Genomic DNA, 26896 nt, shown 5'->3' on the forward strand with positions numbered 1-26896 from the left:
GGGATGCCATGTATTCCTGTGGAAATGTACACTGGTGCCCAACACCAGGGCACCCGGGATCTCCCATCAATAAAGCAACCTGTTAAAATGTAACCGTTCTGGGGATATTATGCAGATGCCATGAAAACCCAGGGACTGCAGGGAAGGGCATGGGGAATGGAGAGTTAGGGCAGTCCTGGATAAGGCCCCTACTGGGAAACCGTATTCTTCCCTTGCTGGGAAATGGACTTGATCTAACAGGTCTTTTCCAGCACTATCGACTATGATCCTAAGAGGATGCGTGGGAGATATTCTCTGAAGCTCTAAAATAGTTTGAATCCAACCTACGTACACACATTTAAAAAGGCCCTTTGAGACCGGCAATGAAGAGACTGTCTGTAAAAGGGATTTCTGATGTGTCCGGCTCCATAGTATGTAGAAACAAAAGGTCCAACATTATTAGACAAAAATCTCAAGGTCAATGACATGCATAAAGAACTGAGCACAGAGGGCTACATGCCCAGGCCCAACCAGCACAAGGGGCTGTGTTCTCCTGTGATTCTAGGGAGGGATTTTGCTGTATTTACATTTCAGTCACCATCCCGTAGTTCCCTGACATTCAACAGTGGGCGAGATAAGAGAAAAACGTCTGCTCTCTGCTCTTTCCAGCATGCATCAACTCAGATTTTAGGCTCTTTGTTACTCTCAAAATATTTCAGTACTGGCGCTCCCATGACAATTATATTTTAAATTCCTGAAAGCTCTTCTTGAGCCTGTCACCCCAGACCGATCCTATTGGGTCCTCCAGCAGCATTCTGAGTGGAACACTTAATCGTAACACATTAGGGGTGAATTTGCTTAGCTCTGTGAACATGGCCCTGAATTTCTACAAGGTCTTCTTGACTTGGGTTCATTCTGTTGGGTTCTTGACTAGGGCTCTTTCTGTTCTGATCAACTCCACGTTCCTTGGGTCTGGCTGAATCCTGGTTAATCTCTGGGTGCTAGGAAGAGGATCATTCTGGCCCTTTGATTTATTTGGCTGTAAAGATTATTGGATTGGGATTGGACCTGAGAGAAGAATCTGATCCATTGTGTTTCATATATTACTTTTTTCACCTCTTTCTAGCAGAATTTGCTTTTACTGATCAATAAAGGGAGGCTTTTCAGCTGTATGTGTCAAATTTTACTTTCCAACAGCCACCCTCCACTTGTGCTGATGTGTTTTGTTCTCATTTAGACTGATCAGTCATTTGTAAGGATCAGAGCAGAGCTGATTTCCTTAATGATTTCAGAGGCAGGAAAAAAAATTCTCACCTTTTGAGTGCCACTTGGCTGAAGGTAAAGAATGTTACAGCTGGTAGAAGTGCTAATTAGAGCCAATTATAACTTTAATGACCTGCCTTGGTATTCACATGCCTGGTAGAACTCACCATGAAGGTATTTTGCTTTTATGCAAATGTCTAATTTGGGAAGCTCACACTTTTACAAATCTTTGTGTAGGGATTGTTTGGATAAAATGATGAAAAGAGGGGATTACTCAAGGTGATCCTTGTACACGAATTCCACACATCACCCTTCATTTTCTGGGCACTGTGCTGAGCCCACGTTAGTTGCACCAACCCTTTTTGGGCACATGAAACGCCCGTCACCCCAGTGTCTGATGTTCAGAAGGAGAGGCACGCTTTTGCATGACAGAGCTGCACGTGCAGTTAATTATAGCTGTGCGCAACTGCCCATTTGCACGTGCACGTTTCACAATTCCACGTGCTGTCACCATAATCAGTGCGTACAAAGTGCCCAAGCGGATGCCTATTTGCACAACCCATCCTTCCAAAAAGCAGGCTCATAAGGTCTTCTCAAAATAATTTCACCCATCGCCCTCCAGGTGATGGTCTCAAGAGTCATTGAGTAGGGCATGGGAGCTGTCATTTCTGAGAGGAGACTGCAAGGAATTGGACAGAATGGCTGAGCATGTGAATAAGCAGCATGTATGTGTGTGTGTGTGTGTGTGTGTATACACACACAAACACGCTCACTGGTTATATATAGTGTTGTGAGTACGTATGTTCTGCATCAATTCTCTACTGGAAGTGGAACTCGGCATGCAAACCTCTCTTGGAAACTATGCCTCTAAATAGCCTCCTACGTCTTCAGATGCTTTCCCAGGAGTGCACTCCTCCAGGGCAGCTCAGGAGAGTAAGCCGTACACCCCATGAGAAAATACCGGTGGCTTTTCAACAAAGCCAGCTTAGCAGAAGAAAGTCTGAGATTCAACAAGAATGCAGTAGCTTGAACACAGCCGTGCACAGTTATTCATGGATTACTGATGCCTGCAAGGAACACAAAAGATCCAGAGAGTTTGTTAAATGCAATTCATCTCCTCTGCATGGATGTTTGTGAGAATCCAGTTCAGCAGGGAACAAAAACCCAGTTCAAACCAGAAGCCGTAAAGGGCTTGTGGCATTAACTGTGTGTGTTTACCCTGGGCTCGAGTTGGCTTTGGACCCAAGAAGAGATCGGGATGAAACCAAACCCCAGATCTGAACATCCCTGAATGTTGGGGCTGGTTGGGTCGGGACTGGATGACTCTTATCTCTATAATGAGCCAAAGTAAAACCCCAGAATGGACACCTCAGATCCTCATCCACAATTTATGGTTCTGGTCCATCTTCAGTGACATGTGGACATGAGTGTGACTCGTCTATGCAAGCTCTGCTGTTTGGCTGAGTTCTCCAGCTGTGCCAAAGGATTTATTCCCATTATGTATCAATCAGTATTATTATGTTTGTAGCACCTAGGAGCTCCGGTCGTGGAGTAGGACCCTCTTGTGCTGTGCAAACACAGAATAAAAAAGACACTCCTATCCCCTCCCCCAAGTTACTGCCTAAATTATTTTAGGTCCTGCCTATGACCAGTGATATCCTCTGAGTCTGGAGTGTTCTGGGCCCTTCAAATGCCCAGCAGCAGAACATTGGTGACAGGCGCAGTGCGCGGGGCTCAAGGAGAAATCCATGTTCTAGCCTGGATGGAGGATCCCTGCCCATGACCACAGATGGCAAATTAATAAGACAGAGCAAATGGAAAGTCCCGTTTATCTTTCTGACATACTTGTAACTCACCTGGAATGAAGGCCAGTGCTCCCAATTAGTAGAAAAGCAGATTCTGGACTGTCTCCCCATCCCCTGCAGCAGATCCACCAATATCACCCACATTTCATGATCCACTAATTGACTCAGAGCACAGCAGCAAAGAATGGGCTGGGCTGGTCCCTGTTCCTACAGATCAACCCCCTGAAGAGGGGGAGAGGATAAATGCGAACTAGGAGTGCTCCTTAGCACAGGACTTTGGGCAGGCTGCACCCTGCAGAGTAGTCATCTCTAATAACTGTACATGTGCTGGGACGGCTTCAGCTGTTTGCTAACTAGCAATGAGAAGCACTGCCAGGCCTCTCCCACGTCAATGAACAGGTGAAAGACAAGAAAGAGGCCCCTCATCCCGCCATTAGAGATTATGAGAAAGTTTGTCAGTTTATGTGATGCCGCTGATGTAGTGTAAGTTGCCCTGCTCCCAACACGGTACTCACACGCGCAGTGAAACCTGATTTATCCCTTCCTCATTGCTGCCTTAACCAACATCCACATGAAACAAAACCTCAACCTAAGCTGTCTCCCAGGCTTGACTATTCCTAGGGTTTCTCAGTAGTTATTTCAGCTCCTACTTCCCTCTGTTTTAACTCCGTACCATTCTATGCTCCTGAGTTAGAACAAATAGGACATGCTGGGTCTGTATGCCAAGGTGAATCAGGAGAATAGTCCTGCATCTCTGTGCAGGGTCCTGCCACCCTATAATATGGAGTAAAGTCAAAACAGGAGTCACTGTGGTCTTAAATACCTAGTGATTAAATGCCTCTTCCTGATGCTTATGCCCATCCAGCCTGGGCTATTCAGTCTTATGGCTCACCAGTCATTCTTGGTGACATTGGCAAACTCTGTGCATTCCCAGATAATAGCTCATGCTTCACAGTAATACCTTTTGCGCTTCTGTAGCACCTTTATTCCAAGAGATTCATGTTGCTCTGGAGACAGCATGTGCTCAAGGCCAGCAGACTGAAACAGAGCATCCCCCATGCTCCCCACGGAGAGCAGAGGGCCACACAAGCCAGTAACCGCTGCGTTGGACAGCTGAACACCCTTTCTTCTCCCCTGCTTTTCCCTTGGCGGAGCTGTCAGACTAAGAAGGAGAGAATATGCTTCCGGGTTGCTATTTTGTTTCCTCAGATCACAGAACAATACATTTCAGAGGTGCATTTTTTATGCTAAATACTCCCAGCCCGATCATCGATCATCCTTTGAAGAGCTGTTGCATTGAATCCCTGCTCTTTCTGGAGCCTTGAAAGGCAAATACAGCAGGGCCAACTTCAGCAAGTGGCGGTGTACCAGTGGAGATCCAGATCATCCACTGGCATGATAGTGCATCGGCCTAGGGCACAAATTCCAAGAGTGGGTAGGACCTGTACACATAGGATCTTAGTAGTGAGCTGTCCTGTTCCCACTGCTTTCTCATCTAGGCAGATGCTCGCTGCAGACAAGTATTACTGCCACATGACTGCAAGAATGGCACCACGGAGTTCCATGGGTGGGCCTAGAATTTCCAAAGAGCTTAGCACACCGCAGCTCCCAGCGCGACCCGCAGAAGCCCACCTGAAAGCATGAAGGCAGCCAGTGTTTTTAACCGCCAGCCCTGCAGATACTCTCTGGGATCTGAGAGTCAAGCAGGGCTCTTCGTGGACCCTGCTGACTCTAGTCTCATACTTAGACTGCAAACTCCTTGGGGCAGGAGTACCCTGTGCTAAGTGTTAGTACAGGACTAGCACAAGGGCACCCTGGACCCCAGGTGCTACTACAATACAAGCAATAAATAATAATCACCAGCAAGAAAAAACAGCCCTGCCACTGCGGCTGAGGAGCTGGCTATTGTGACTGATTTCACAAGCAAGGTGCCCAGTGCCTCAGATACAATGCAAGATACTACACGGATGGGTGGCAGTATAAAACTCTAAGAAAGTTAGATAGATAAGCCGGACTAGAATCCAGCACATGCTCCCAGAGCTGTCTTGTCCCTGCAGTGCTAAGGGAATAAATACTTACTGTGGTAACTGAAGTCATCGGCGACTACTTAGCCTCTTAAAAAGAAACTCAAAAGTCTCTGAGACCGTTGAGGCTCCCCATCAGGAAAAGGAAACCCATCCTTGATTTGACAAATCCGGATGTTCCTCACATCGATTCATGGAAATATCCAGCTGCATGGTGAAACTCCGGGGACGGAGAGATGGCCGACACACACTGCAGCACATAGAAAGGACTTCTGGAAGCTGCAGAGCCCCCAAGCATGGTCCTGGGAAGGAGGCCAAGAAACCCTTTGTAAACATTCAGAGGCAGTCAGAAGGGGGGGGAGGAGTGTTAGCGAGGGGCTGCTGAGGTCCTTCAAGGTGTGGCATTGCCAGTGGTCTTCGTAATAACATGGGAAGACTAGAGCAGATGCTTTTAACAGCTGATGGTATAATAGATATGTGATGGGGTTTCTCCCATCACCAACTAGAGAAGAGAAAGAGCCTCAGTTAGAAACATGCTCCACACCTGTGGGCTGATGGACTGACTGCCTTCTGGCCAGAGGGGGCAGAGCTAGGTAAGGCTCATTAGACAGCTGGGTCTTATAACTGAGCCTGCAGGAGCTGACAGAGAAGGCCGGGCTCTCTGTCCAGGAGAGACTCACTTGGGAGGAAAATCCCAAGAGTGAAGCTGGTGATTTTGACATTGTCCTGCAAAGGGGAAGGGGGCCTTCTTGTTTACCATTCACTGAAGCTGATTACATTGGACGGTTGATACCCCAGAAGGGACCATATTGGAGAAGTGTCTTGGTCCTAGTCCCAGAACACAAAGGCAAAGGATAAGGCAGTGCAGCACCTTGGAAGCATCCAAAGGGTGCCTTAGAGGTACAGCACAGTGCAACACAGAGTCTGAATGCCAGGAGGCGCTCTGACTGTAAATAGCAGTGGTCACAAGGTATCACTTAGAGTCAAATCTCTGGCAGAGAGACTCAGGGCAAAGTGAAGGGGAAAGGGATTCTTCTTGCTAGCCTGCAAACACTTCTTCACCTCCCTCTGTGACATGGGAAGCAGGGCAGTTTTTACTTCTCCCAAGAGATGGGGCACTGTTGAAGGGACACAGGTAGATGTGTGGTGGAGAGGGTCTCTCCACTTTCTTGTAGACCTTGCATTGCATGTAGTCCATAGTGCCTAGGTGTGCGTGTACAGAATTGTATGCAAATCTCATTGTACCACATTTGGTCCCCATGTGTTACCTGTGGCACTTGGACTGAGAAACCGTGGAGCGAGACTCCTGAAATATGTAACAATGGGTGTGAAATCTCAACCAGAATCACTGGAGGAGATGGAGCACCAGCAGCTAGTGAATGTTACCCAGTGGGATGGCACAGGCCCGGCTGGTGGCGTTGGGACAGCGTGGGACTGGGCTCCCCCACTGCAGCGAGGACAAGAGGCGCCTGGAAAGAAGCGAAGAGAGACTGCAGCCCTGGAGTTGGTGTGTTCTCTGTGCTGGCACCTATAGCTGCCCCAAAGCTGCATTATTCCTATGAGGCAAGTCCTCCTCTTCATCCCTGTGACAGCTCCTCAGGCTGCTGCATGAAACAGCTCTTTAGAAATGGGGGTGCTAAATCCACCGCTGTGCGTGTCCATGAGTTACCATGTCCTGTGGACTCGGGACCTCTCCACCAGGCACCCTTTTCCAGCCCTGAAGCCAGAGTAGCATGCATTGGCCAGGCCTGCTACCACGCCTCAGCTTGGAAGGACTCCTTGTCCTAAGGAGATCCCCAGAGTCCAGGCCAGGTGCTCCAGCTGGGCACTGTGAGAGGATATGTCCTGTTATGAGCACACATTTGTAGACTCCATGTTCGCAGACACAGTTGTAAGCTGTGGGCTCAGGATCGAGACATCTGGTCTCTCTTGGAGCAAATGCACAAGCCATACCATTGGTCCTAAGGACTTAAGGCTGGAGTCTGTTCTGAGTTACTCCACTTACTCCCAAGGGTTTGCGCACATGTACCTATATTCATCTACAACCCTGGACGCCTCTGCAGGTGTCAAATCCCGTTGCTTCACCCCACCCAATCTTACTTCTCATTGCCTGAAATACCCTGGACAACTAGCCAGAGATGTCTGAGACCAACTAAAATAGCCACAAGGAGCCTGTAGAAATGGCAATAAAACTAGAGCATCAAAACCAATGTAGAAAACAACATATCTGCCATTCTCTTCTCTAGAGCTGCCCACGTGTGAATCTCAACACACCTCAGCAAGATCCAGCCAGGGATGAGCCTCATAGATAAATGGGATTATCCCCATTCTACAGGTGGAGAAACAAAGGTGCAGAGAGGTTAAGTGATTTCACCAAGATAGTAGCAGAGCCAGGCCTAGGACCCATGTGTGATAGCTCTTAAATCTGTGTTTCACACACTGGACCATGCTAAGAAATAACTTTTCTAACCTGGCTGATACAGCTCATTGAACTCCTCTGAGCGTCACACCCATCAGCACAGTCACTCACAGAGCCACACGTGTGCACACAAACACACAATCCTAGGGATATGCTGATAAATGAACAGAAGCCATCCAGAGCCCTTTCCGTGTTGCTGAAACTGATTGGCATCCCTCACTAATTAATCCAAGATGAGTAGCTAATTCAGGACCTTGATTACGACTTTGCATAATTAAAAAAAAAAAAAAAGACAATCCGCAGCAGGAGCAGTGGAAGAAACCTGCTAATCAGCGACGGTGTCTTGATGGGCTCAGTGCTTGGGTTCGCTCCTGCGGATCTAGGCTATTTAAAGAGTTGGGGTCGAGAATGAAACAAAACAGCGAAGAGCTCGGTGATGTGTAACAACACTCTGCCCTGTGATAGTGCTTTTCAGTCACGGCTCTCAAGGCACTTGACCAGCACTTATGAACTTAGCTTCCCAGGAACCCTGGGAGGCATATTACGGATGGGGACACCAAGGCGCAACGCGGTTTGCTGATTTGCCTGACAAGCTAGTGATGCAGCCAAGAATAAGTTACATGCTACATGATACCACTTGTGTTAACCGCCTTCTGTGTAACAATCTGTCCCAACTTGTATTTTGCTCACACTCTGGTTTCCTTCCCCAGACCGGAAGAAGAATTCTGTGAAGCTCAATAGCTTGTACCTTCCACCAACAGACATAGGTCCAGTATATGATTTTATTAACATTTTGTAGGTCTTCGTTCTGCAGGGAGCCCAAAAAACATTTATACAGGTGTCTCCAGGGCAGGCGCATTCCCTTTGTAGCATCTGGCACCGGCTACTGTGGAAAGACAGGATACTGGGCTAGATGGACCATTGCTCTGACGCACTATGGCCACTCTTATGCTCTTAGGAAATCATAGTTTATACATACACATGCAGTGCAGCAAAAACCATCCTAGCCCCGTTTCCGGAGGTGGCTCATTGGCTCGGCAGTAAAAGTCAGCCAGCTTAACATGCAGGATTTTAAAAGTTGGAAGCAGCCCTGGCTGTATCTCGCCACCTCACTGACGAGCCAGCTCACTGCCAACCTCATTTGAAAACATATATTTTCTCCCTTGCCTATGGCTCCTAAGTTCTCTCTCTCCCTGGCCCTCTCTCGCTGCTGCTAACTATTGTGTATTATTTAACTCTGCAAAGCACTTCGGGGATGCAATTGGTGTGATTGCTACAATATGAAACAGCCCTGAACCTGCAATTTGTCCAGGTAGAGCTCTGTGCTCAAGAAGACCCCCACACGGACTATGTTGTACTTATTGAACGGGACTCAAGGAGACTGACTGGCTCAGGGGATGGGTGCTGAGCTGTAACACTTGGACCTGTTGGCTGCCGGTTTAAATCGGGCCCTGATCAGTAGTGGGTGAAAATTGTCTGATGGCAGAGACTTCTCTGGCTGCTGCTTGTTCTAGGCTCCAGGCCTCACTGCTCCAACTTCTCTAGGTTCTGGTGTAGTTTGGCTCTGTCCTCCTATGCATTTGCTACTCGTCCGCTTCTGCTGTCACCCAAGAATTGGCTCACAGCTGAAGTTACCAAAGAAGTGCCCAAGATGGAAAGCTGTGAAGCAGCTACACAGGGCGCAGAGAAGGGCTCTGTGGTTTTGAGTGTGCTAACAGAGACCAGTGGCCAGTTTCAGAAACAATGAGTCCATTGTTCGAATCACTAGTGTCTCCTCCTGACGAGCCCTGTCCCATTCCTTGGCAGCCCTGTGTGAAAGCCGGGGGTTGAGGAGAAAGGAGGGTGGCATCACTCACAATCAGTGTTGATAAAGCTGCTGTTCACGCCAAATCGGTGCTGTGTGGAGGCTCGGTTGTACCAGGCTGGACCTAAACCAGGGGTAATTCCTTGGGGGCAGCTGCTTTCCTTAGGAAGAGTGATGTCCACAGCCTTTGTAACCCCCACTCAGCGTCTTCCCCGAACCCCCTTGCCCTGACTCACCTCCTGATGGGTGCAGAATTCATGGCAACCATTCAAGACTGCCAGAGAGATGTGACCCCAGAATATGTATAAGTAGGGGCATAGCGAGCAGATCGAGGGACGTGATCGTTCCCCTCTATTCGACATTGGTGAGGCCTCATCTGGAGTACTGTGTCCAGTTTTGGGCCCCACACTTCAAGAAGGATGTGGATAAATTGGAGAGAGTCCAGCGAAGGGCAACAAAAATGATTAGGGGACTGGAACACATGAATTATGAGGAGAGGCTGAGGGAGCTGGGATTGTTTAGCCTGCAGAAGAGAAGAATGAGGGGGGATTTGATAGCTGCTTTCAACTACCTGAAAGGGGGTTCCAAAGAGGATGGCTCTAGACTGTTCTCAATGGTAGCAGATGACAGAACGAGGAGTAATGGTCTCAAGTTGCAGTGGGGAAGGTTTAGATTGGATATTAGGAAAAACTTTTTCACTAAGAGGGTGGTGAAACACTGGAATGCGTTACCTAGGGAGGTGGTAGAATCTCCTTCCTTAGAGGTTTTTAAGGTCAGGCTTGACAAAGCCCTGGCTGGGATGATTTAACTGGGAATTGGTCCTGCTTTGAGCAGGGGGTTGGACTAGATGACCTTCTGGGGTCCCTTCCAACCCTGATATTCTATGATTCTATGATTCTATGTGGCAGTAGGGCTTATGTGGACCCCCTCAATGGGATCATTGAGACTATCCTCTCCCTCGCCCCCCTGGGCATGCACGGTGCGCTCTGCACTGTACACTGATGTGAGCATGAGGGAGGTATTGTCTCTTTCATAAGTGACCTCTGCTTTCCGTATCCTTTGTAAGCAGCACTTCTTTAATCCCGTCTGAGGGAGAGGACCTGGCAATGCTGGGAGCCTGATGGAGAGCGGGCTGGGGACAAACAAATTGCCTGGAAAGTCTGGTGCAAGGCAAAGTGCCATCTGGACAAGCCAAGGTGTCAGGTTTTTTGCCCTCCAGAAGAGGTGCAAGGGGAGGGCTGAGTGATGTGAGGCACAGAGGGGCCGAGTGGGAGCGACGCACAGATGACTTGAGCTGCCTCAGGTGTCACAGCGACTGCAGGAGTCTTTGTACAGAGCCCTGCTTGCACTTCGGACAAGGCTCCATTCCCAGGCCCTTCTCTATTGGTTTGATGGGGGACCACGAGCTGGTCCCATTGTCACAGAGACGGTTCTGGGCAATGGCAGACCGTATTGGTGGAGGACTAGACTGGTGCTGGTGTGTATGATGAGTTCTGCAGTCACAACCAGGGGGGCTGGAGCAATTTGTGCAGGGGGGTGCCGAGAGCCATTGAACTGTAAACAGTGTATATAATGGAAACCTTTTCAAGCCAGGGGGTGCGCCAGGCAGCCCCGCTAGTTCCAGCACTGATGGTCACACCAGCCACAACAGTGGCTGTTCACATTTTTCTTGCATGTGATCTACCCCTGTTACCCAGGCTCCACTCTGACTCACCCTCTCTGACCAGTGGGGAAAGTGAGGCCAACAGTACATGCGTCAGACCAAGCAGAGTCAGGCCTGCGACAAACAAGAAACCCAGGCAGGCTGGTCCAACACCTGGTTTAGGTCCAGCCTGGTACAACCGAGCCTCCACACAGCACCGATTTGGAGTGAACAGCAGCTTTATCAACACTGATTGTGAGTGATGCCACCCTCCTTTCTCCTCAACCCCCGGCTTTCACGCAGGGCTGCCAAGGAATGGGACAGGGCTCGTCAGGAGGAGACACTAGTGATTCGAACAATGGACTCATTGTTTCTGAAACTGGCCACTGGTCTCTGTTAGCACACTCAAAACCACAGAGCCCTTCTCTGTGCCCTGTGTAGCTGCTTCACAGCTTTCCGTCTTGGGCACTTCTTTGGTAACTTCAGCCGTGAGCCAATTCTTGGGTGACAGCAGAAGCGGACGAGTAGCAAATGCATAGGAGGACAGAGCCAAACTACACCAGAACCTAGAGAAGTTGGAGCAGTGAGGCCTGGAGCCTAGAACAGGAGCTCAGGTTCTAAGACAGGTTAAGTCCTGAAACCTAGAGAGAGGAACTGAATGGCGCAGAAACAGAAAGTGGGGATGTAAGCAAGAAGCAGCACCCAGCACTGCCGTAGAGTGAAATTACTTTCATCTTGCCCCTTTGATACTGTCATAGACTCATAGAATATCAGGGTTGAAAGGGACCTCAGGAGGTCATCTAGTCCAACCCTCTGCTCAAAGCAGGACCAATCCCCAATTTTTGCCCCAGATCCCTAAATGGCCCCCTCAAGCGTTGAACTCACAACCCTGGGTTTAGCAAGCAAATGCCCAAACCACTGAGCTATCCCTCCCCAGCTTTTAAAAAATGGGGGTTGAAACCAGTGGGATTGACCACAGTAATTTACCAATGTAAACATGTGATGTTACTGAGCGTTATAATCAAGGTCCCCACATACTCTGGGGTGAGAGGAGCCAAACTTCTCCAGCAAGGACCTTGGGCTCTCCAGCAGCTTCTGGTCATTTTTTAAATTGAGGATTTTATTGAGTTAAATACAAAAAATGAATAATACAGTCAGCGCAGCAGTCCCCGTGCTGTTTATGTTACTGCTGCATTCAATTCATTTGATGCTGTCCCTACAGTTTTAGTTTTCAATATTCCCCAGAGTGGCATCATTAGGTTCCAGAATTAACAATCAATTGCTATCAATGGGGTGGTTCACACCTCTCAGAGCCACTGTTTCAGGCTGTCTGCAGACTTAGACAGACATCGCTGCCTTCGTTACACTCTGCTTGTGTTTATCTTTGCAACCAGGAGGGCTGGAAACCATTTGTTTCAAAATGAGAGCTGAGACGTTAGAGCAAGGAGTGGCCTCCAGGGGGAATTCTGAGCTGCAGAATCCAGAATGCATTGAGCCCTGGCTATAATGGCCACAGGGAAGGTGCGGGATCAGGGTAGGAAGGAAGACTGACCTGAAGTAATAGTGCATGTTAAAAAAATGTTGGAAAATCACTGCAATCATCAGAAAACAAAAGGAACTGCAGAGGATGCTGGGTAAAATTATGCAAATTACCATCGCAGTCGCCAGGCTGATTTCTTAAAAATCCCCAGCTCTGTTAGCACAATTAATGGGAAAATCTGCTTTTCTGCCTCTCTGAAAATTTTCAAAGCAGTTCCCAGCCTATCCTGCGATTCCAGTTTTCCTTATTAACATATTCAGGCATCTTTCAGGGCGGGGCACTGAGTCCCCACAACTAACGTGTCAGTCAGCTCTGTCACCAAGGAGTGCACCTGGAGGACAGGATTTTACCCTCTGATTTCTCCATTGGGCTCTTGGCAGAACGCAAACAAGCTATTGCCGGATTTTTTTGTTCTCCTTGCTGCCACTGCACATAGTCTGTCTGTCTCCCCCTTTCACTCATGCTCTCTCTTGGACGAGAAATCCTCCCATACATTTTAATGCCGACGAGCATTAATGCATCTAACTGCCCCCTTGAGCTCTTCCAATAGCTGAGTGACACACCAGGAAATAGACCTAGACAGGACTGGCCTCAGTTCCCTATTCAAATTCCTTCATAGATCAGTAAGATTACAGTGCACAGAGAAGAAGCATTTTCAGCAGACCCTTTTCATCAAAAGAAATACAGCAACAAGACGGGGGAGATTTAATCAGGCGCTCCACCGGCGAAGCCAACTCAAAGGAAGTGGCTAGTGCTGAATGGAAGCCTTCCCTTTCCAAGATCTGGCCCTGTCCCTCAGTCTTAATCAGCCAGGGCGTGCATGAAGTATAAGGCTTTATTGGAGATGTCAATGCTATTGACACGTGCAGCGCATTAAATGCCTTACTGAGGATTTGCATAAATCGGGGAGGAAGGGAGAGCATTGAGAAAAGGATCAACAATGACAAACTGAATGTGCTAAGGTGCTTAAAAAAAATGATAAGGGAATAAACCAGTTAAGAGAATACATTACTCGCACAACAGTTTATTCAAATCCTGTTTTACTGGAAATCCTCTTAAGTGATCACCTGATCATGTGTTAAATTCCTAATTGAATAATCTGTTCACTACATATTCCTATAGACACAGCCACCTGGCAAGTGGCAGAGGCAGATAAGGTAAAGATCTGGGGAGCTCAGCTCTGATGGGACAATTATAAGAATTGTTTTGGTGAAACTATCACTAAACTGACTGAATGTCCTGGATGGTGGGCGGCTGGCTTAGCCACTTGGAAAAGAAAAGCTTAGCCACTTGGAAAAGAAAAGGGAAAAGATTATATAATGTAGAGATGGGCCAAACTTACTGAGTTTGGATCTGGTTCCCAATTTTACTCTAATCCACCCAGAGCTTGAGAGTATTTGGATTTGAGCCAGGCCATTAGAGAGACAGGCTCAGCCTAGGATATTCAGGATGCAACGCTCCCGTTGAGTTTGGAGCCACCCCCAAGACAGTGCTCCCATCTTTAAGGCTCTGAATTTTGTGGCAATGCATTGCTACTCAGCAGCCTGTCCGCACATGAGAATCCCATAGAGCTTTGGAAGGGAACATGCCTGGCTCCAGTGAGAGCTTCAGGGCCCCCCTTGGGAGAACCTGCTCTGCTTTCACGGGCAGAAACAAGGTCACCCTCTAGCTACAAAAGGCCTTGGCCTTAAAGGGAAAACGTGCTTGCTGCCCACCCACCCCTCCATCCCAGCATGCTGGCGTGTTCCAGCCGACATCCGTCCCCAGGAAGCTCTATCAAAGACCAAGCTTGGCTTCTGTAGAAATTAAACCCATTATGCACCATCTTCCGCTACCAAAACAGCGGCACCTGCACATAGAAACTCAGTGCAAAGACAACAGCACTTAGCAAAACAGAAAAACTATTCTTGAGCAAAAAGCCGCAGCAGTTTTTACAGCCATTAGTTAGCAATCGCTCCAGCTCTGCCAGCTGCTCAATCTAAACAAACCCCACTGTCAGGCAGCCAAACCAACACAAAGCAGGCTGCCAGTAGCAGGATGAAACACTGGCCACAGGCAGCAGTTGGAGACAGCGTGTAACTATGAGCACCTTGGGTTACAGCGGAGGATGTATATGCATAGATCCGTACTCCCATGGTCAGGAGGCCTCTGCAGGCACCAACACTCACATTTTTGCATCAGATCCTATGAGATGCTGAGTTCCTCCCGCATGGTGGAGTGCCCCCCTCAAGCCCCACTGACCTCGGGGCCTATGTCCTCATACAAACCCCTTCCACGTGTCCTTGAGCAAAGTCTCTTTTTCCTTTCCAAACCTTCATTTAGAGAGGAGAAAATCAGCATTTGCTGACTGAAATGCAAATCCTCTTCCACCCTGGCATAGCATGAAAAGTGTTTCCCAGACACACATCCCGATTTCGTTCCCCCTTGTCGTCACTCTCTGCTGCTGTACTTTGTATCTAATACTTGCACATGGCAATGCTGATAAATTCAATGAAGCCGTTCTGCAAAGCTACTGAAAATGCCCAGGCTCATCAGAAAACTCTTGAATACCAGGGAGGAATTGATGGCCCAAAAGCAGACGGGTGACACCGCTGGATCTTGTTCAAGACCTTGGAATCTCACTGTCATGCGCCATTGTGCTGAGGTTTTCTGCTTCAAGGAAGGACTGGCTAGGTCACAGGCCAAGACACTAATCTGCTGTCACAGTGGATGGGCAAGAGCATCATTTGACTAATGGGATCTCCAACTTTCCAATGTCACGTGATGTTTGTCTTCAGCCCCGGCAGTCGGCAATGGCATAAGAGGAAGAACTGTCTTGTGGTTAAGGTAATTGCACTGGACTCAGGGGATTGGGGTTCTATTCCTGGCCTTATTTGGGCTTCCTGTGGGGCCTTAACCTCTTGGTGCTTCAGTTTCCCTCCCTCACAGGGCAGTCATGAGACTTCACATTTGTAAGGTGCTTAGACAGCACACTGAGGAGAGACATATAAAAGCTTATCCATGAAATGGTTCTTTGGGGCAGGTAAAAATACAGGCCTTTTACCAGGCAGATCAGGCTGCTTCCAGCATTCTGGGCCAGTCTACGCCTAGCAGCTCAGCAAAGCAAGCTGACATCTCCACCCCTGCTCTCTAGCACACACCACCACGGGGCCACTTACCCTGGCTGCCATAATAATTGTTATGCAGCCACTCACGGGCATCTCCCTGCCAGAGATGGCTGGTTCTTACTTTTGAAGAACTGGAATAAGACCCAGTGCCATTGAATCAACATAATATTCTGCACCAGTTACAAAGACCTTCCTGACCTTAGAAACAAACCCCAGATGAAATCTTCCCTGGGCTTGATAGCCACTCCCAGAGTGCCTCCTGGACATGGCGTTACTTTCATTTCATAGGTTTCATAGTAGGTTTCATTTCATAGTGCGTCTAGCATACACACTGTCTCCCCAGGAGCTTTACTGAGTTACATTATACAGTTACAGAGAAGCAGGGGGAAGAGAGGAATCCAGAGGTACAGACATGGGAGAAGAGCTGCAGATATTTATTTGACTAGTGGGTCTGTGCACCACCCCTGGAAGAATCAGAACTGCTCAGCAATGAGCCATTGCCTTGTACTACTAACATCTAACTGAGAGCGGGGATGCAGGGGCTTGGGCTGCCTGGAGCAGCAGGATCTGCGTTCTAGCCCCGCTGGAGTGTGCAATGTAGTAACCAGTGCGATCTTCCAGGGTGGACACAGGTTTGTTACCTGGTGAGATGTATAAAGAGATGAAAACTGCGAAGCAGTCAGCGCAAAGGCCTCTGGGAGAGGAGAGAGGGAAGGAAATGAAAAGGTATTTCAGATCAGGGCAGATTAACATGGGATCCCTAGGGTCTGCCTCCACATTCAGAATGGGCGTCTGGGAGGCGCAGAGTAGCAGACAACAGCGCAGCCAGTGCCTGCGGGCCTGCTGGAGTGGTCTGGGCTGCCCCTCTTGGGAGAAAGATCAAAGACTGGAAAGGGTCGGGGGGGAGCATCTTGGATGGGGGCAAAACAGAGAGACATCAGCTCCTTCTAGTCTGGATTGTGGTGTGGGGCAGAAAAGGGTTTCAGCATCCCCTGAGTTTGCATAAAATGCATGTCTGTGCTTCCATGCTCCCATCCCGGTCTCCAACTACCAGCAGCCCTGAACGGACTGGGACCCGGGGAAGGGGAAGTGGAGCACATTTAAAGGCCAGTCTGTTAAAGAATTCCTTTTCCCAGTTCCCAGAACTCTTTCCCAGTTCCTTCTTTATCCCCGCAGCTGTCCGGTACAAATGTCGCCCAGGACAGCTACCAAGACTACGATCAACTGGGGAGGGGAGTCAAAGATTTTGCATAGTGTAGATTTATATTCCTGAGCTTCAACACCAGCTATTTTTCACCCAAGTGAGAAGGCGCCCTCTGGAGACTCATGACTCTGCTCCTGGGATGCCTTTATCAAAGCATGTGTTTAAGTGAATAATAAATGATATAAAGGGTTTTTATTGATCCGGCCCTGCTGCCTCAGAAGCAGCAGTGCCGAGAGACGGCTGCTGTATTGGGACCACCCCCTCCTTCCACAAATCAGGTAGCACAGAGCTGGGAGCAGTCCCACCCATTTTGTCTGGTCTCCAGGAGCCATTCCGTGTTAGTTATTTGCCATGATTATTACAGCAGTGTCTCAGGTTATTTCTGCAAACACAGTCGCTCTGCTGAAGAGCAGCAAAGGTTAGGGGTAGAGTGACCAAATAGCAACTGTGAAAAAACAGGACAGGAGGTGGGGGTAATAGGCACCGATATAAGAAAAAGTCCCAAAAACCAGGACTGTCCCTTTAAAAACAGGACATCTGGTCACCCTAGTTAGGGGAAAGGAACCCATCGTACAAGCAGATGAGTGCTCTGCAGTCCCTTTGATTAGGACAACAACAAGTACAAACCTTTTTATGGCTCAGGATTTCCAGTACCTCCTTAGTCTTGTTGCAGGCACCTCCCCTTCCTTTTCTTTTGGTCTTTCCCAAAACTGCCACAACCCAGGAGCAGGGAAAAAGCCCCTTGGTCACCCGCACCTTCCGTCCCTCGCTCCTTCCATCAGCAATTTCTCAATGCTCAGAGGGAATCTTAACTATTGAGTCCCCTTGGGGAAAGGCTTCGATCGACCGGGCACGGGGACCACCCTTCCGTCTGTAGCGGGACCTCCATCAGTGCTGTGGAACAGAGTGTGACCAAAGGCACCCCGTATTCATGCCCCACACACTACTGCAATCATCTTTGTACAAATTATGCCTTGTGTGGCATCATTTGAAAAATAGTAATTTACTGGTCAATCCTATCATGATGAAATGTGTGTAGCAACATTATATATAAAGTTATGAATTCCCTCTAACTGACGTTGGTAGCTCATGTTCAAACCCATGTAGCCCTGATTAGGCAGGACTGGTCAAGCAGGTCTTAAACAAAGGAGTGTGTGTTTACCTCAATTTATATATAAGTTGTAAACAGGTTCCTCAGACAGCGAGAGGCGGAAGACAGGGGACAAGGAAAATCTGTATTTCAGCAAACAGACGTGAGAAGGAACAGCATACATCCCTTTTCACTGCCTGATGCCATATTGCCTTCTTTACTGTTTGAATAAACTTTGTTTTGTAACCTTCAGGAAAACGCATCTCGAAGGGGAACTGGACTATACAAGTGAGGGGCAAAACCACCCCAAGTTCTCTCTCCCTATCTATCTCTTTCTTTTCGCCAAGCAAGACAAAAGAAACAGCTGTTGGACTTTGGGAGCAGATCTTAACCTAAGACTTTGGTCAGTGATGTTACTGGAAACATGGTAAGGGACTTCCCCATGAACCAAGGCCAGTTTGTTATGCTGAGGAAGCATTTTCTCTTTATTTCTTTTGTAACAATTTCTGACTTCAATGCCCTCACTTAAAATCTATCTCCTTGTAGTTAAATAAACTTGTTTTAATCCTTAATTGAAACTAATCCACTGTTCTGAAATGTTTGGGTAACTTCACTTAAGGCAGCAGTATGTTGATCCCCTTAGAGGGGCAAAGGACCAAATATATCTGCACTGTCCAGGAGAGGGTTGGACAGGGCAGATCACACATTTTTGGGGGAAAATCTGGGACTGGAAGTGTGCTGGGGTCACCCTGCAAGTGGGAAGCCTGGCTGATTGAAGCCAGAGAGCGGCTGGTAAGCTGCAGCTATACACAGCTAAGTTCCCTGTAAGCTGCGTGGTTGCATGGCTGTCCAGCAGCCTTTTTAGTACTGCGCAGGTGCTCAGGGAACCCTCCTGGGGACCTGCCAGGGGAGGGGCGCCCCTCCCTGGCTCCAACCTAGCCCGGCCCCCAACCTGCCGCGGCCAGGGCGGCCTGGACCGGCCAGGGCATCTCTACCCTGGGCCGAACCTGGCTGCTGCCCGAACCTGGCCGCTGCCCGGCCCTTCCCAGCCCGGCCCAACCTGGACCCAACTGTGGCTGCAGTGCCCCTCCCCCGGCCCGAACCCAGCCCTGGCCGGGACCTGCTGCGGCGCCCCTCCCCCGGCCTGACCCCAGCCCCGGCTGGAACTGCTGGGGGGAGGGGCACCTATCCTGTGGCCCCAGCCCTGGAGCTGCCGCTGTAGGGAAAGGTGTCTCTCCCCTCAAGCCCAGGTGCTGCTGCGGGAAGACAGAGCTGGGGGGAGTCCTCTCTCCCCGCCATAGCCCCGGAGCACCCTACTGCACCGCAAACCCTTCATCCCTGGCCCCACCCCAGAGCCTGCATCCCCAGCCAGAGCCCTCACACCCCTGCACCCCAGCCCTCTGCCCCAGCCCTAGCCCCCTCCCACACTCCAAACCCTTCGGCCCTACCCCCACCACATGAATTTTGTTATGTGCACCAATCTGGAGGTGATGTGTCACACGTCACAAAATTCATTCCACGCGTGGGTGGGGAAAATTAGAGGGAACCCTGATACACGGACAGGCAGGGTTTTACCCGCATGCCGTTTGTGAGCAGCCCAGGTGAGAGCTACAGCAGCAAAGCATGGTGAGAAACACAAGGCTGCAGGCCAGGTGGTGACACAGCCCCTCACTGGTGTGGATTGCACCCCAGAAGACAGGAGCAGGCTCTGTGGGTGCTCCGGGGCTGGAGCATCCATGGGGAAAAATTAGTGGGTGCTCTGCACCCGCCGGCAGCCAAGCTCCCCTCCCCGCCCCACCTCACCTCCGCCTCCTCCCCTGAGCGGGCCGCGTCCCTGCTCCTCCCCCTACCTCCCAGCGCTCGCTGCTGCTCACTGCTGTGGCCGTGTAGCAAGCTCCGGGAGGGAGGGGGGAGGAGCGGGAACGTGGCGTGCTCAAGGGAGGAGGCGGGGCCGGGGCGAGGATTTGGGGAAGGAGTCGGAATAGGGGCAGGGAGGGGGCGGAGTTGAGGCGGGGACTTTGGGGAAGAGGTTGGAATGGAGGCAGGGCAGGGGTGGCGTCAGGATGGGGCCGGGGGCGGAGGCGGGTCAAGCACCCACCGGCGCAAGCAGAAGTCGGCGCCTATGCCCCAGAATGCCATACTGAGATGGATTGTAATGCTGCTGAATGGATTAGGCCGGAGGAGGGCAGCCCCTTAGGAAAAAGAAAGATCTCTTTAGAAACAATCTCTCCGCAGATGCAGAGTGGAAAACCAAGTAGGAATGCAGGATTTTGGTGGAAGTGTCTCTTACAGCATTGCCTGGGTGCAACAGAAGGCTCCTTAAAGAGCAACAGTGCCCAAGCTGGTGGTCTCACGCTGGTGTAAAGCAGGAGTAACACCACTTATGCGACTAGCTGCATTGGTGAGAGGAGAGTCAGGCCAGAGCGTGTTGCCAAATTTAGCGACGTCATTTCCAGCCCAGTCCTCGCTCCATGGACTTGTTCAAGGCCTGGTTTCCCTCCTCTTATCTCTTGTATTTTTTCTGCCTGTCTTCCTGCCCCTGCTGTCCTTTTCCCGGTGAGGGCTGGCTGACTGTTACGCCCATATGTCCTCCTCCCTTCCCTGCCCCCCTTGCTATAAATAAAAGCAGCCCGTGGCAGGCAGAAGGTGAGTGGGGAAAAAGGCTGGCACTTGCCAAAACAGCCAAACCACTGCTGTATTTTAAAGAAACAAAAAGAGCTAAAATCAGCAATAGGCTTTTTCCCCGGAGATCATTTTCTACCAGGTAGTCTGGTTTCATAAACAGGGTTCTCTCTCTCTCTCTCTCTCTCTCTCTCTTTCTTTCTTTTTTTTTTTTGCACAGCGTCACAGAAGGATGCTGATCTGCCCCTCACCACCGACGCCGTGGATGTGCTTTCATGCAAGTAAACCAGCTTCACCACTCTAGAAACGCTTTGCATTTCTATGGCGCTTTGCATGTCCTTGAATATCCCAGAGTGCATCTGCTAATGTACACTCGGATATCCATCATAGCCAGTGGTGAGAGTGAGAAGGGTCTGTGTCTGCAGCAGGCTTCACTCCCCAGTGCAATCACCAGGCCTTCTCCAGCCGGAAGAGGTAAGCTGGCGGAAGAGAAAACAAAACCGCAGCCCCTGGCAATGAAAGGTTTGTGGCCCCCTCCTTCGGAGCAGAGGTGCTGCTTACAGGCTCTTTATCAGACGCAATTAGATTGTTAGGGCCCGAAAGACATCTCTCTCCTCAGTCAATGCGGCAGCGAGGAATGATCAGAGGGGAAGGTTCTCTGATGATTATTCAAAGTCCCTTTCTCTGGAACACCCTTTTCTTCCCTGGACAGCAGGCTTTGGCTTGCGGAACGTTTCAGCCAGGGTGGAGGGACAGGCACTGTGGAGCTGAGGTTCGTCCTCAGCAGAGGCAGGGTGGGCATTGCTACAGTCAGGCAGAGACAGGTTTTGAGTGACCCTTACTGGTATTGCTCCATATCTTCTGCCCTCCTCGTGTGAGCCATGATGTTCTGCTACCCCCACTGGCTAGTTATTCACACGCTAGAGGGCAAGCACTTGTTTCTGTACATGCTTTACCATCAGGTGCCATTTCTGCAGAGAGCAGTTTAGGTTTTACACATACCTGACACTTGAGGTCATACCAACGATGTAATTTCTACTGAGAAATTAATTTCCCTCTTAGGAAAGCAGTTTCCGCAACAGCCGAAGGCAGCTCCTCTTTATCATTTGCTGGTGTACTGGAAGTGTTTGCATCTACAATTGGTTCTAGATTCCTGCCCGATAAAGTCTCCTCAAACGTCTTGGAATGGCCTGGGAATCAGAGAGAGGGAGACAGGAGCTGTTAAAAAAAAAGCCACAGAATGAAATTAATATATATAGAATTTAGTAACATTTAAAATGGGGAAAAAACGAAAGAAGTAGTTACACTCTGACCTCTTGAAATGTAAATTGCCTTTCACCCTGGGACACATGAAAGGCTGTTTCAAATATGAAAATGTACAAAGTCTTTCTATTCCCTTGCCCCTTTATTTTTAAATTGTTTTCTGTAGAAAAGGGAACAGAAGCTCAGTGTGATTTTGCTTTATTTGCTGTCTGTGCAGAGGAACTGTTTGCTTTGTTCCTCCACTGCACAGAGCTCTTCAAAGGCAGACCTGTAGCTGACAGCAAGGGCTCGGTGCACAAGGATGAACCATTCCTAAGGGCTCCGGTTTCGTTGCATAACGCTGCCAAGCCCACCGCGCGAGCTCAGCAAACCGGCATGTGCTGTGGGATTTGGTCCTGAAGCTGCAACAAAGGGCCAGTAGCAGCACAGATGGAAAGATGAACTGGAAACTGGTGTAGGATCCGCTTAATCCCACACGGGGATGCTTGGCAGCAAGAGGGTGAAACCCGGAGTTCACAAAGACACTGGTGTTGCTGTGGAAAAAATGTCACATGGACAACAGGGAAATACATGAATTTATGTCATGGCTCTTCCCCACAGTATCTGAGCACCTTCCATCCAAGACATGAAGTGTGCCATAAATTAATAAATGTCGGCAGAACAGGCATTATCTGCATTTCACAGATGGGTGAAACAGGACAGAGAGAGGCAACACCACTGGCTCGCTCTTATACAGCTAGTCAGAGGCAGACCTGGGAACCAAACAAGGATTATTAGTAAATACATTCATTGCCATTGCACCCAGAGGCCCCAGTCCACGTGGGGCCCCATGGTACTGTATGCTCTAAACACACAAGATGACACAATCCGAGGCCTGTGCTTTTGCCATGAGAACATGCTCCTCCCCATCTCCACTCCCCACAGTGCCTTGGAAAAGAGACCCTAGTTGTATAGGGCAGAAACGATGAGTTATCCCTTATTCTTTAAAAAAGTCACAGAATCTTTACCTCCTACCAGAGGTGCTAAATTAACATCCTATCTCAGCAGCTCATCTAAAGAGCAGCACGCTTCACTGGCAGACGCCATAAACTCAGTGTCCTTGTCAGTCTTGGGTAGGTGCCCAACTCCTAGAGTCAATCATGAATACTTCTGGCTCTGATGAAGGAGGCCCTCTTCAGGGCAGTCCTGGCACTACATATTCTCGCCCTTCCCTAGTGGCGATTAAACATTACTGCTCCATATAGAGGATAAAGCCTCATACCAATATCGAACCTATAATGTACATATCACAGTGAGACAGAGTATATGCCTATATTCATCCTTTTTACAAATCCATGATAAATTTTGTACAAAGTATGCCTTCTGAGGTATCCTCTGAAAACTCCATCTGCTGAACATTATTATTCCTGATAAAATATGTGTATCATCATTGTATGTAAAGTTATAAGATTCTACTGTATAACATGCTCCAAGTTTAGAAAAGCAGGCACAAACCAGTTCCTCAGGAACAAATGACAAACCAACACATTAGCCAGGTGTCAACAAAATCAACTGGACCATCAGCTAGGTTAGTGGCCATTCAAGAAGGGTGTGAGCAAGAATTTTACAGATTGCCAGTAGAACAACTGGAGGTTCCCATGTAAACAGACTGGCTGTCGCCTGACCCCCAGCTGGAGATAATCTTCAAAGAGAGGATAATGGTATAAGAAAAAATAACACACACAAGACAAATTACCACTCTCCTCCACACCTCTCTGCTCCACTCCTCTCTGCTCATGGCAGCAACAACACCTTAAGAAACACTGACCTGCGGGACGAGTCCAGTAGATAGTCTACATTTTATCTTTTCTTTTCTTTGTAACCAGTTCTGACATCTCTGGCCCTATACTTATAATCACTTAAAATCTATCTTTCTGTAGTTAATAAACTTGTTTTATTGTTTTAGCTAAACCAGCGCGTTTGGATTGAAGTGTTGGGAACGCCACTTGAGATAACAGGATTTATGCATATCATTTTCCATCAATGAGATGATGGACTTTCTATGACCTAGTATTGTCCAGGAGGGTGCTGGGCAGTACAAGACATACATTCTTGGAGAAGGTCTGGGACTGGGAAGTTGCTGGTGTCTGCCTGTATGTAATTCATGAGGCCAGAGCAATCATGTAATTCAGCTGGGAGAGATTTTACATGTGAGGGGCTGTGTGCAAGCAGCACCAAGAGTGATTGCTCTTACAGCGAAGCAGTGTAAAAGGCCCCCCAGGTTGGAGATTTGAGGGGACATAGCTGTCCATCTGTCCAGATTGTACCATGGGGAATGTCACACATTAAGTCATATTTACTGGTATTTTCTGTAGCTTATCAGAGTGAGGTTACAAGTGCCTTCATCCACACCTAGGGGGCAAAGGCACTGGTCTGCAATGCATAAGACTTGGGTTTTATTCCTGGCTCTGGCCTGCTGGTTGACCTTGGGCAAGTCACTTCCCCTCTCTGTTCCTCAGTTTCCCCAGTTGTAAACACTGGGTTACCAAACTGACCTCCATGTTAAAGCACTTTGAGATCTATGAATGAAGAGTGCTATATACAAGCCAGGTGTTATCCACGCAGCCTCAGGCAGGAAGCCAGCACTCAACTAATACTCAAAGGTTGGATAGAAGCTGTAAGCATATAGGGATATGGCTGTATCCCTCAAACAGTAAAGGAAACTGCACCTAATGCTACCTGGGCTGCAGAAATAAACAGCAAATGCTGCCTTGCACTGACAGGATAAAATCCTGGCCTTGCTGAAGCCAACGGCACAGCTCCCTTTAACTACAATATGGACAGGTTTTCACCCCAAACTCCCTTTCTGCATATCAAAGCACCCCATGGCAGAGGGTATTATTCCAGTTTTGGAAACAGGCACAGTGAGATGAGCAGGTAACGCAGGATGTCAAGAGAGAGGGTCAAAATATTTGCCAGCAGGGCTCCATGGAGGGCTGTGGAGTTCTGCCAGCAGAAAACAGGGTCCTCAGTTGCTTGCCCTACTGCACTTGCCCATATCTTCTAACACAGACAGCAGCAGGTTTCAGGTTGATGTTCCTTGCTGACAAGAGAAAGTGAGACATTTTCCTCCTGCGGTGCTCGGAACAGCACTTATGTTCCTCGTAGCTGAGTTCTCTCTTGGCATCACCCTTGGCTTGGCAAAGCTTCTCTTTGCTCCCATGGAGCGGCCACTCCCTTCCCTCATCTTCTCTGACAGGCCTCAGCCTCAGCGGGAGAGCCCTTCCCAGTGAAGGCCCTTTCACCAGGCTGCAGTCGGTTTTGATCAGGAGTGTTGTACCACCTACTGGCCGGACAGCAAATTGCTAGCCAGGAGTCAGACGATCCAATTAATAGCTCATTAACAAGTTGGCGTGAAGGCCTCTAGCTATCAGCACTATCTTATTCAGGATCTAGACGTGCACGGTTCAGAAGTGGCTTCTCTTGTTTGACTAAATTATATGAGGTTGTTGAAGGCAGTGTTGTTGTAGCCTTATCAGTCCCAGGATATTAGAGAGATAAGATGGGTGAGGTAATATCTTTTATGGGACCAACTGCTGTTGGTGAGAGAGACACACTTTTGAGCTTACACAGACCTGAAGAAGAGCTCTGTGCAAGCTCGAAAGCGTGTCTCTCTCTTTCACTAACAGAAGTTGATCCTATAAAAGATGTTACCTCACCCACCTTGGCTCTCAAGACATATTAGGCTCATTTATTTTATACCTATTCGGTGCAGGTTAGTAACAAAATAATGAAATGAAAGGTGTGTTTTTGCCACCCTCCTACCCCAACCCCCAGTCAGTAGAGAGCTCCTCCTAACCCCAGCCCAAGGTAAATCTCACTAACTCTCAGATTGGTAAACTCAGCCTGGTTGGCCTTATTTTCAGCCCTACCAATTCTTCCAGATCAGGTTAAGGGGCAAGCCTCCATGGTTCAAGGCCCCAGTCTATGAAACTCCCTTTCTATCTATGTCCACCAGACTCTCCTCTTCAAGACCCAATTAAAGTCTTTTGAATCATGTTATATTGTCTTTCATCATCATTTTTTTTAATGCGTCACCACCGTGGCTCTGGGCACATAATATGCACAACAATTATTAAAGACAACTACGGCCTGGTAGCTGTCTTCACATAATTGAGACAGCCGGTCCTACATGAACAGACAGCTTGTCCTCCCTTTTGGGGAAATTGGGTTTTTTTTTTTAGTCCTTCTTTAATCAAAGTGGCTACTTCTCTCCTATTATACATATAGCAATTGCATCTACATAGAGCGTCAAGTGTCTTAATCATTCAACATCTGGGGGAAGGGCATCGGGCAAGTCCGTGAGGCAACCTGCAGGTATGTGGCCTACATCAACCGGGCCACAGCATGAAAGAGGGAAGTCAGGAAGGCCACACTTACAATCATTAGCAGCACATCTGATCATTCCAGAGCTGAAACAATTAAGCTTTACCCAAAGATGGTATGAAAGGTGAAAACCAGGGGGCTGGATTGCTGGATCTGTCATGAGATAGCCAATGACTATGTTTGTAGCTTATTCTTGCCACATAGTACACCGCCTGGAAGTCATATTAGGGAGGTTTCTCAGGGGAACAGTCCAAATAGGGTGCCTTAAGCTGATGTGGCAGCTCCCTGGATCAAACATGTCTTTAAACAGGAGTAGATGTAGCATGTCTCGTACCTTCAAGAGCAGATTCTGCATGGTGACTTGTCGCCTGATGTCAGGAGGGGTGATGTTGGACAGGACTTGCAACCAGACCAGGTCAATCGGTCTCATGGTATCTGTTATAACACTCATGGTTTCAGGTTTCAGAGTAACAGCCGTGTTAGTCTGTATTCGCAAAAAGAAAAGGAGGACTTGTGGCACCGTAGAGACTAACCAATTTATTTGAGCATAAGCTTTCGTGAGCATCCGATGAAGTGAGCTGAGGCTCACGAAAGCTCATGCTCAAATAAATTGGTTAGTCTCTAAGGTGCCACAAGTACTCCTGTTCTTTTTACTCATGGTTTCATTCAGCTGACTGTCTACTAGTCTTGTGTGAAAAGAGCTGAACCACACTAATCTGTTGCAGAATAGCATAAGGCAAGCCCAGAGCATCTTAGTGTCTGCACATTG

At 48.7% G+C, this 26896-nt stretch overlaps 1 long non-coding RNA gene across 2 annotated transcripts in view; it reads left to right on the forward strand.

Annotated features, from left to right (window-relative positions):
- Positions 1-25334, forward strand: part of LOC140918157 (uncharacterized) — a 33251-nt gene extending 7917 nt beyond the window's left edge. The window contains exons 3-4 of one of the 2 annotated variants that reach the window (XR_012161094.2): positions 18131-18304; positions 20720-25334. This is a non-coding gene — a long non-coding RNA (uncharacterized LOC140918157). The other variant, XR_013636386.1, reaches the window with a different exon arrangement.
- Positions 25335-26896: the final 1562 nt, after the last annotated feature.

This window comes from Lepidochelys kempii, chromosome 10 (genome assembly GCF_965140285.1).
Source record: "Lepidochelys kempii isolate rLepKem1 chromosome 10, rLepKem1.hap1, whole genome shotgun sequence".
Taxonomy (NCBI): domain Eukaryota; kingdom Metazoa; phylum Chordata; order Testudines; family Cheloniidae; genus Lepidochelys; species Lepidochelys kempii.